The sequence below is a fragment of the Natator depressus genome, chromosome 2, assembly GCF_965152275.1.
Source record: "Natator depressus isolate rNatDep1 chromosome 2, rNatDep2.hap1, whole genome shotgun sequence".
Taxonomy (NCBI): domain Eukaryota; kingdom Metazoa; phylum Chordata; order Testudines; family Cheloniidae; genus Natator; species Natator depressus.
This window is the reverse complement of record NC_134235.1, coordinates 155474424-155486348: the sequence shown is the minus strand read 5'-3', so window position 1 is coordinate 155486348 and position 11925 is coordinate 155474424. Positions and strand designations below refer to the sequence as shown.

The window sequence follows — 11925 nt, the reverse complement described above, 5'->3', positions numbered from 1 at the left end:
ACTCTGAACTCTAGGGTACAGACGTGGGGCCCCGCATGAAAGACCCCCTAAGTTTATTTCTACCGGCTTTGGTTAAAAACTCCCCAATGCACAAATTCTCCCTTGTACCTTGGATTAGGTAACGCTGCCACCACCAAGTGATTTAGATAAACTCAGGGAAAGGACCACTTGGATTTCCTACTTCCCCCTAATATTCCCCCAAGCCTCCACACCCCATTTCCTGGGGAGGCTTGAGAATAAACAAGATGAGCACAGACCAACTTTGGGTTTTTTTAGGACACTAAAAAAAACCCCCAATCAGATTCTAAAAGAAACAGAACTTTATTATAAAGAAAAAAGGTAAAAGAAGCACCTCTGTAAAGTTAGAATGGAAGATAATCTTACAGGGCAATCAGATTCAAAAACACAGAAGATTGCCCTCTGGGCCAAACTGTAAAGTTACAAAAAGAAAACCAGGAATACACCTTCCTCTCAGCACAGGGAAAATCACAAGCCAAAACAAAAATAAAGTAACGCATTCCCTTGCTAGTACTTACTAATTCTAATGGAGTTAGATTGCTTGTTTCCTTGATCTGTGTCCAGCAAGCACACAGAACAGACAGACCAAACCTTTCCGCCCCCCCCGCCCCACCCACCGGGCCCCAGATTTGAAAGTATCTTGTCCCCTTATTGGTCCTTTTGGTCAGGTGCCAGCCAGGTTACCTGAGCTCCTTAACCCTTTACAGGTAAAAGGATTTTGTGCCTCTGGCCAGGAGGGATTTTATAGTACTGTATACAGCAAGGTTGTTACCCTTCCCTTTATATTTAAGACACGGAAGGTTCACTCTCTCCTGGCTGGGCTGTTCTTTTCACTCCAGTAATGCTACGGGGGCCTCGGGGAGAGGCTCACTCCCGGGGTCAGATACAGGAGGGGCAGCAGGGTCCAGGGAACAGGCGTTATTCCTGCCCTGCCACTGTCTGTTTGTGAGGCGTTGGCCTTGTCATTCCCAGGCTCGGTGCCTCAGTTTCCATTCTCACCAGCCTGTGCCTATTTCCCTGCAGCTTCACATCCGTGTTGGTGCCAGTTGCACCCCCATACTACACAGTCTAAAACCAGCTCCTCTCTTGCCAGCACCATGACACCTGCCCTGGCTCCAGAACTGGAGACCCACCTCCTGAGAAATGCCCTACACATGGTCTTCACCCTGAGCTCGGAGAAGGACACCACCAAAGTCCAGGTAGATCATCCTCCTAGTCCTCCCTGCCAGGAGCACGAGTGGCCTCTGGTCCCTGCTCCCTTGATTCGCTGGAGCTCCAGAGATAGCGGTGGGGTGGGCACAGATGGAACAAGCTGCAGGGGATTCCCTGGGGGATTTCTTCCTTCCTTCCTTCTGCTGTGTTTTCCCCAGCAGCCCAGCTTCCATCCATAGCAGTTTGTCTGTTCCATATTCTGCTGCCTATGAGGCCATCCACAGAGACCTGCTAAGCTCATGGATCCAAGAGCCAGCTGTCATCCTGCCATGAATCCTTGCTAATTGCCTACAGTGGGATGTGAATAAGAGAGGCCAGGATATGTGTTTGGGGATCTCACCGGTGCTTCCCAGAGACCCCTCTTCCCATTCTGTGCCAGGTGTAGCCCCAGTTTCCCTAACTTTGACCCATGGCTCTCCCTTGCTTTGCAGGCTCTGCACAAGGTCATGCCAGAGCTCCTGGATGCCATGCTGGGGAACCTGCTGGCAGAGTCCCCAGACACAGCCAGGCTCCACTACATCTTGGAGGTGAGCCCCCTGAGGTGGGCGGGAGGCCAATTTTACCTTAACTGTTAGGAGGACTGCTAAGGAGAGACTAGACAATCCATTTTCCAGTCTGTTGTCCCAGCTCGTCCTTGGTCGGGGCAGTCAGTGAAATGCAGTGTCAGGCCGTTCCTCCTTGAAGGACAGAGGAAGGAGCTGGGACTTCACCCAGAGCTCTGCCTGGTTCTGTTGAGCACTAACCACAGGGCCCCTGACTGGCTTGGGGAGTAAGAGTCTGAATCCCACAGCCTGTGAGATCCAGTAGATGGTCCTCAGAGAAGAGGCATATGCTAGAGAAACAGGAGGGCCCCCGGGGTATCAGCCCTTCTCTCCAATCGGTGCTGAGATTCCTGGAGGGATTGTGCTCACAGTCACTCCCTTCATCCTACCAAGGACTTGAGAGCCAGGGAGGGGTGAGGGGTCTGTCTCTTTCCTGGTGAGCTGTTCAGGAATCAGGAGTTCAGGGAGGATGGGACCAGCCCCGACACCAAACACTATCCCAATCTAGAGAGACACTGACAAATTGTGACCTGCAGGATACAAGCACCATCCTGGGGGCAACAATCCCCTTCTGAAGCTCTGTGATAAATGACTCAGATATTCCACCCTACACACAATGTTTCAGAGCCCTGTGGATGGGGAGGGGCTCATTTGCACAACTCGTGCACCTGCCCATTCATCCTGACCTGCCTCCTTCCCCCACAGCATGTTAATGTCTGGATCGTCTCCAAGGTGTCCCAGGAGAGAGTCTGGGCCATTAGGAGCAGCACAGCCCTGCTCAGATTCACCATCACCCTCCCTGAGTTTGACGTAAGTGGCCTATGACCCCAGCATCCTCACTCCAGGCATAGGTGGGCTGGCTCCGATGGGCTGTAGAATCTGCTGCTGCAGGGGCTGTGGGTTAGGAGTGTTCCTCTTGGGGAGACAGACAAAGTCAGAGCAGGGAATGAGTTAGGATTGAGTCAAGTTCTTTTCCTGGTTAAGTGGTGACCCCAGCCCTTTAAGGGGACCATGCTCCAGCCCCTGCTCCAACCAAGTTCATGCCTGGCCTTCGGTCCCTTCTTGCCACCCTGGAGCAGTTCTAGGCTCCCTTGGGGGCAGAGAAAATGAAGGGTCTAGCTCTAGCTTCTCTCCCCCAGCATCTCCTGCAGAGGGGCTGAGGGGAAGGAGACTCCTGGCCCAGGGGGGACTGGGAGCTGACAGGAAAATGCTGATGGAGTCCTCTCTCCCTCTCCCTTCCATTAGAACTCAGCAGAATTCCCTAGGATGGGTCACCATGTGACAGCTGGCTCTGTTTGTCAGTGACCCAGATAAGGAGATCAGCCGGCAGGCCAGCGAGGGACTCTACCAACTGCTGCTGCACCACAGGGGTAAGGAACCCAGCTGGGAAATGGGACCCAATAGGAGACGGAGAGTGACCGCAGGTGGGTAATGGGACCCCAGCCAATTTATCTCAGACTGACCCCAGCTGGAGAATGAGTCTATTTCTCTGTTCTTCTCCACCCTCTGCAATTCTACTGGACCAGGGATGCAGCGAGGACTCTGCCCACTGTGCAGCCACCAATGGGATTGGAAGGACACAGACACTTCAAGCAGAGTGACAAATGTGTGTGTGTGTCTCTGTCTCACAGGGCTGACCATCCATGAGGTGGAAGACCTGAGGTGCTGGGACTGGCACCAGGACAGTAGGCTCCTGGGCTACAGGAACACAGCCAGGGTGGGGGAGGTAAGGACACTCTGCCAGGGCATGACACGGCTCAGGGAGTGGGGCTAGCTAGGTTCCCAGCAGTGCCTACCTACTGGAGACAGGACAAGAGCCCACTCCTTATTTCCAGCTCAGAGTTCCTTATCCAGCACCCAGTGGGACAGGCTGGTACTAAAGGTCCCATGTTGGAACCTCGCTAGTTGCCCTGATTTGTTTGTCTGACATGGATCTATTGCTACGTGGCCTAAGGAGAATCCCCAGTGGGTGAGTTAATGTGGAATTATGACTCTGGGTGTGTCTCTGCTCTGTGTCTCCTTGGCTGATACCCAAGTGTCTGAGAGAAGAGCACTGGGTCAGTGAGTCACTATTGCCTGTCCAGACCTAGCACTTTAGCAAGGCTAATGAATTACAAGTGTTACCTCATCATGGACTTATATTCTTAGGACATGGTGCTATCGCTCCTGGGAAGGGCAGGAGAGTCCCCTAAGTGCCTTCTGTAAGCCTTTCCTGCCCGCCTCACAGGGCTGCACCCAGTTCCCTGTGGCCTAGTGTCCGTGTCACCCAAGCCACCACCCAGAGTTGCTCCCATCACTGGCAGCCTGGCAGGCCAAGGGCTGACTGGTGATGGCGACTGACCAGGCAGGGCTGAAGCACATGGGAGGGGGAAGCTTGTCTTGCTGCTGGCAGGCTGGGCCTGCTCTAGAGAGAACCAGAGGATTCAGTCAGCAGGGGCTGCCGAACTGCCCCATTCACGAGGGCTGCAATCCTGTGGCTTCAGCATTAGTCACTGAGATGATTTGGGGAAAGGCCTCAATCTCCACCCACCCCACTTCAAGGTCGCCACAATCCCTCCTGCGCCCCCTGCTAGAGCCCTCTCTCTGCCCTACCTGGGTGGGGTGGAGTGGAGGAGAGGGTTCTGAGAACTTGAGCTGTGTCCCCAACTCAGTTGGAGGTGGAACAGCTGTCAGAGGCACTGAGGGGGAGGTGGCAGGAGCTCACCCTAAAAGGAGGGGGGCTGGCACTGGCGGTCACTGGGGTGGACAACAAGACTCCATCCTGGGGGTCAGGAGGGTGAATCTATCCCTCAGACATGGGCAGCTGCTGGGTTGAAATGCTGCTGGTTCCAGGTGCCGTTAATCCTCCCTGATTACTGGGGGGTGTCTGAGTCTGTGACAGGTTCTCATTCCCCTGCAGCAGGAGGACGTCATGGCCAATGTGATGTGCCAGCTCCCCATCATCTGGCACTTGCACCAGGTGCCCGAGGTGCTGCAGGGACTGTGCCTTGTTGGATGCCTTTAAAGATTCACCTCCCATGTTCAGCAACTCCTGCTCTCTGCTGCAGGTACTGCTCTATCTCACTGTAAATAGGGGGCTGGCGGAAGGGGAAATGGAGCCCCTGGCACTAACAAAAACTCTCTCCCCTCTCTGTGGAGCAGGGTCCTTCTCTTTGCCCCCAAAATTCCTTCATCTGGGACAGGAGCTCTTCCCCTCACTCCCATTCCCCTCCCCCCATTTCCTTGGCATGACCCCCATTCCATTCCCCCTGCTCCCAGGCAGAGCTCTCCCTGCCCCATATGGTGCAGAAGGGCCTTTGTGTCAGGGCTACAGCCCATCTGCCCAGCTGAAGCTCAAAAAGGCCCACTTTTGAGGAGGTGGGGATGGGACAGAGGCTCAGGGCTAGCTTCACCTCCTGCCCTTTATTCTCCACTTGACCCTTCTATGGGGTCTCAGATTGTGAAATGAATAGGAGCCTCCTTCCCAGCTGTCTTCCAGGCCCTGGGATCTGTCACAGCCTCTAGATGGGCACAGCCTGCAGCTGAGACGCCTCAGGGAGCAGTGGGGGCAGGTCACCTTGTCCTACCAAACCAAGCAGTGCTGAGTCTCAAAGAGGCTGAGAGGAAGGACCCTGCTCCTTCATGGAGGTAAGAGCCATTTACTCCTTGGGGCATGGGGGTCTCTTGGGGGAGAAATGGGATCCCTGATGCATAGCCTGGCTGAGAGCTTCCCCCATCCCTGGATCCCAGCCCTGGGACAGAGACGTCTCCATCAGTGTTCCACCCTTGTTTTTTTCCTATGAAGAGGCTCCCCAGACATGTCCTTGTACCTGGACTCCTGAGAGCATTTCTGGAAGGAGGCTCCAGCCCCTCAAGCATGAAGAGAGCATCATGCAGTCTCGTTCACATGGCATCTTGGTCCCTTACCCCAAACTAGTCATGGGAATGTATACTGTTTAGTGTTAATTGACCCCTTCACCAAATGAATAGAAGGGTACCCGACCAGAAATTATACCGCCAGTACTACACTAAAGATGCTATTAGAAAATGCATTTAGTCAATTTGGTTTTCCCTGGATCATAGATTCAGATCAAGGCATGCATTTCACAGGAGAATTAACCAGGCAGCTGTGCATAGCACTGGGAATACATCAAAAATTTCATGTAGCTGATCACCCCCAATCTTCTGGCTTGGTAGAAAGATCAAACCTTACTTTAAAACTGCGCTTAGAAAAGTAATCAATTCATCTGGAAAAAACTGGGACAAACATTTACCTCTTATTTTGATGGCAATTAGATCTACTGTAAGTGTTCATGGATTTACTCCATATGAAGCACTCCTTGGAAGGCCTATGTTAACGCCTGAACAATGGTGGATGACAGGAGGGGTACCCCTGATGAGTACCACCCCAGAACTGTAATGGACAATTACGTAAAGTCAGTATTGAATACTATATCAGAGGTGCAGAAAGTTGTTGCGGTTAACTTGAAAGGAAATATCCACAAAGTAGACCAAAGGTTAAATAACAACTTGAAACATGTTGAATGGAACGTAGGGGATCACTTTTTTTTCAAGTATTTCTCAGAGAAAAATCATCCTCTGAGTCCTAGATGGGTTGGGCCAGTAACCATTCTCAATAAAACCAGCCCAACAACTTACCTGCTGGAGTTAAAGTCTGGAAAACACCGAGTTCAAAAGTGGCTTCATAGCTCACAACTAAAAGCATGGAAAGGAAACACCCATGCTGATCCCTCTGAAAGAGAAAGTAAAAAGAAAAGTGATCAAAACCCACCTTGAATTAATGATTAACACTCTCATGTCTTTCCTTTCACAGGTACCATAGGAAGCATGAGTGCTACTGGAAAACTTCTATTGTATATAGTTACAACATAGCGATACCTGTGGGCCAGTTAAGGTTTAACCATCGAAGAGAATGAACACTGGTTCTGTAAAGTCAATGAGAACCTAATTTACAAATGGAAGGTTCCCATTTTTGAATACGACGAATATGCTCAAGAGGATACAAAAGGACAGGAAGAAAGAATATATACCCAAGAGGATTTTGAAGATGAGGACTATAATGAAGATTATGATGAGGAATATGTTCACGGTTACAAGAATCATAAAGGAAGTGTTCAAAAGATATCTGAAGTAAATCAAATGAGACCAAGGGTACCACCTGAGACCCCTACAAAGCCATTTCCAGAGTAAGGCCAGATGAAACGACAAGGTAAGTGCCACCAAGGGTACGCATACCCTTTAGATTTGGAATGGGGAGGGGACGAAAAGATGTGCCCGTAACTAAAGTTCCTCCCACACCTGCATATTGGATCATACCTGAGGATGTAATGATTGGCTTGGCCACTACCTATGCATATGTGGCAGAGGGATACTGTTATTTGGTAATAAAGGAAATTAAAAGTAACAATTCATTGGTATCATTCACTCTGCATGACAACTGAGTGCAAGACCCAACAATGAATCCAACGGGGCAGCTGAAGTATATAAAAAAGTTATCCTATGGATGTGGTTGGATGTTGGATCCATCCCTTTTTTTAGGCTGCTCACAGGATGTAAAGGATTGGGATTCATCCAAATGCCTAAATCTTAAAATTAATACACCTTCTACAACAACTCCAGGACTCATAAACATCACTGCCATTTTGCACCATCATAATCTCTCATCTACCTCAGTCAAACTGTGTATCCTCTGCATGATCATGAATATTTAATTATGAATCTGTCCTGTCAAATTTGCAGAAAACAATGTTCTATCTCATTACATGGTTTTATTTCATCCAAGTTTTGTAAGTTAGACGATTCAATAATATACCATAACATTACTTGCATGGGCACTTTTATGTTCAATGTTAGCACTTTGCACTCCAGACAATGGACAGTTAAAGGCCCATTTCAAGTAGAAACATTGTTTAAGCTAACTATTGTTCTGCCTCTGCAAGTTAGCTATGTGGGACCTTTTGTTATTAAAAAGGATGTGGCAAGAGTCATGATGATAGAGCCTCAATTTGCTCTAAAGAAAATTATAATGCCTATCCAACTTTCCATCATTCCATTGCACCTGCCTTGTGCACCTTACGTGACACCTCTGCTAATGGGATGGAGGGCATGATTACAAGGGATTTTGCCACCCTCCACACAACAGAGGAAGAGAAGGGATGTTGTAGTGAAGGTACTTGCGGGTGTAGGGGCTGGTCTCAGAGTAATTAATGCAGTGGATCAGAACTTCCTCACCAAGAGAATAGGGGATCTAGGACATGACGTTTCCACCTTGTCAGAGCCCTGTCATTGGCATTGATGGTGCTGAATTTAATATTGTAAACATCCTTCCCTGCTGGTTAGATATACAGGAACAGGATCATCTGCAAGTATTGGGAGCTCTTGGCATCCTCCCATCAAACCTGTCCAAGGTATTTGCCTGTGTGGAAGCCCAGGAATGGCTGTTAAGTGTAGCAAAATCGATTGTGCAAGATGGCCTAAATGGAGACATGCCCTTGGAGTTAAAGAGAATCATCGGAAGTAACTCCAATGAGTTTGAAATAAATCATCATAGGTGGTGGAAACTCGTTCATTTTACATATTTCCCCTACAATGAACCTATCATAGCACTCGTACTTACATTAAAGTCAGCAACCGAGGAGAACATCAACCCTCTGGTTCCATTAGGACTCTTCACCAATCAATCCGTACTGCTGCCAATCGATGATTGCAAATGGGTACATCTCAAAGGCAAAGAATATAAGCCAATCAACCTACAAGCCTGTACCGAGCAGAAGGGGTTGGGGTACACTTGTACATCTGGAATATGGGAAGAAGCCCATGTGTGCTTAAACTCCCAGACATGGCCATGTAATTATGAATTGCACCAGCACTCCCTTAATAACCAGTCCGCCATAGTGCAAGTAGATAAACATTGTTTATGCATAAGAAGTTTGTGTCTGGTATTTACTGTAAATAGATTCTATAAAATTGTTGTTAATTTCACTGTAAATATATGTTCATGCCACATGTTTAGTTTAAGGGGTTGTGACATAAATGTCACCTTGCATGATTTAGAGTCGGAGGTTATTCAATCAGAATATCGTTTGTATGACTATATTGAGCTCATACATATTGGAGCTGACGTAGAAGCAATCAAAAGGTTATTACATCATAAACAGCTCACGTATTACATCAACAATTTAAGGTCAGAAGATCTTAAGACCCTCCTTACAGTCCATCATTCTGTAGCTAATATAAAGCGAATCCTTAAGAAGGTAAAGGAGGAAACTACACCACCATGCTGGTGGGAAGGTATTTTTAGTACAGATGCAGGTGAGACACATGCTGCTTGGTTCATAATGCTTCACCCGATCATGGTACTTTTAATACTTCAATTTCTTCTGATCTTCTATGTAATTATATTAAATGTTTGTCTGTGCAGGCTCAAGAAAGCTAAGAAAATATCTAAACAAACCCCTTTTGATATTTCAGCACTTAACGCTCTAACAGCTTGACTTAAAATACACGCCTATCCTCTTTTGTATTTTATACATAATGTTTTGTGCTAATATGTATAATAATGGGGTGGTTATTGTGATTGTTAATCTCAAATACCACCAAGGAGGGGATATGTTAGGTATAAATAAGTAAAGAATGTTGGTACTTTTTAATGTGTTCAATTTGCTGTCTTAATTGTATTTATGAGGTAATGTTATGTGAATCACTGGTTTTAATTAAATCCAACATGGAGTATATGAACTGTGACCCTTAGATTCCATCTTTGAAAGCTGACTTGTTTACAGTTAAGACGCTGGATTCCCCTGGCTCAAACCGGACAGAACCAGCTTTTCCTGCCAGAGCCAGCCCCCCACATTCCATTCCCTCAGAACTTTTCCCATCATAAAGGCTATATGAGATCTTGCTCAGTGCCTGCACGGGACTGTCCATTCCACCGGCAGCGCATGTACGGTCAGGTCTTCCCAACTCTCCAGAGCCAGTGAGAAGAACACCATCCGTCCCGTAGCGAGACTGAGGAAGGAGAGGCCTACCATCACCATCCCCATCTTACCTGTGAAGGGTCCTGCTGCTTTCCTGTGATCAGCATCCCAGAGGGTCTCTCCGCCTGCGACGAAGTCCATCAGTTGTCGGGACTCCCCAGTGGTCCTCCTCAAAGGCTTCCAATTAGCCAGAGAGAACATAAGAACATAAGAATGGCCATACTGGGTCAGACCAAAGGTCCATCCAGCCCAGTATCCTGTCTACCGACAGTAGCCAATGCCAGGTGTTCCAGAGGGAGTGAACCTAACAGGTAATGATCTAGTGAACTCTCTCCTGCCATCCATCTCCACCCTCTGACAAACAGAGGCTAGGGACACCATTCCTTACCCATCCTGGCTAATAGCCATTAATGGACTTAACCTCCATGAATTTATCCAGTTCTCTTTTAAACCCTGTTATAGTCCTAGCCTTCAAAACCTCCTCAGGCAAGGAGTTCCACAGGTTGACTGTGCGCTGTGTGAAGAAGAACTTCCTTTTATTTGTTTTAAACCTGCTACCCATTAATTTCATTTGGTGGCCCCTAGTTCTTATATTATGGGAACAAGTAAATAACTTTTCCTTATTCGCTTTCTCCACACCACTCATGATTTTATATGCCTCTATCATATCCCCTCTTGGTCTCCTCTTTTCCAAGCTGAAAAGTCCTAGCCTCTTTAATCTCTCCTCATATGGGACCCGTATGAAGGTACTGGGCCTTGCATCCGTATATTGTGTCCACTGTGCCTAGAAATAGTAGGGAAAGGTTTCTGAATTGGAGTATTGTTTGTTGTTTTCTCAAACACCAAGGGAGGTTTTGTGGGTCTGAGCTTTACGCTCCTAAACCAGTCACTGATTCACTGTTTTGTTTATGCTCATGTTTCTTCCTCCTATTTTACCCTGTTTCTGTACCTTTATCCTTAATATACTTATCTTTGTACCATATTACCCTGTCTTCTCTTTATTTTCACTGTACCACACAGGGAGGGAGGGACACGTCTATTGTCAGCAAATCTAACCGGTGACAGACACGGAAGAGAGTCGAATCTGCCCTTCTGAGAAAAGGGGCTTTCCTTTTCTATTTCCCCTCCTCTACCATTTCTAGAGTTTTCCCTTTTGAAGCGTTACCTTATTCCCCTTGAGGTAATAGCTCCCCAGCTCCACTTCTCAGAGCCGGACAAACAAACCCTTCATCTCCCAGAGTCCCGACTCTTTGACCTTCTTCCAATCAGCAGTGGGGTTTCTCCAGCTCCCTCCCCACGCCTGTCAGCCTCTGAATGATGAAGGGCCTGAATGTCAGAGTCACCAGAACAAGCAAACTCCAGTTCCACCCACTGGAGCCTGTGCTTACTCAGCCCCTCTGGAAACCAGGTCTGAAATGGGGAGCAAGGGCTTCAACCCAGTAATAGCAGGACTGGGCAAAGCAGGCCTGTAATAGGGTGCTTTCCCCTGGGCTGAAGAGCCTGGGGCTTAGCCAAGCTGATTACAGAATGAGCCCTAACTGAGATTGTACGGGGAGATTTTGGCAAACCAGTAAAGTGCCTGAATCATTATTGCTTATTGCTAATAATAGCCAAGTCAGCAGGCAGTAGACTGGCCATGCAGTGGCCTTAGTTTAACCAAGGCAGGAGGGGAGGAGATTTTGGGTGCTACAGAAAGGGCAGCTTGACCCCATGTCTTTCCTGCTAAGAATGTTGAAATAGCTGATATATGTATTTTAGAAAAACAGGAAGCTTGTCTACATGTGCCATCAGGAATGTGTCTGTCAGGGCCTCAAGGCATGCTCACTCTGAAATAAACACATCTGGTTAATTGATGATCAGAAAGAAACCTCTTGCTTGACCTTTAAAAACTGCTTCCTTAGCAAGTTTTCTTTAAGTGACATGTCATTGTATTACTAATGTATACATAAGGGGAAAAAGTTTGAGGTAGTTGGACTCTCCTGGAGGCACTCTTCAGGGACTCTCCCTCTGGGCGCATCTTGCGGTCTCCACTGGCAGACGTGCCACTCGAGAGCCACACTCAGCTTTGGTAATTATCAAGGGTTGGGGGTGTTTTACTAACCTGTTGTGGATGTGTGTAAGTGCTATGAAACTAAGTAAAGTTTACCTTTAAGTGAAAGCACGCTTGTGTTGTCCTG

The 11925-nt window shown here is 47.9% G+C and overlaps 1 long non-coding RNA gene across 1 annotated transcript; it reads right to left on the bottom strand.

Annotated features, from left to right (window-relative positions):
• Window positions 1-1019: 1019 nt before the first annotated feature.
• Window positions 1020-9858, bottom strand: LOC141981584 (uncharacterized). Its single transcript, XR_012637841.1, has 4 exons — window positions 9820-9858; window positions 8389-8491; window positions 6411-6504; window positions 1020-1518 (listed from the first exon to the last, which is right to left on the bottom strand). It is a non-coding gene; the product is annotated as an uncharacterized LOC141981584 (long non-coding RNA).
• Between the last annotated feature and the right edge of the window lie 2067 nt (window positions 9859-11925).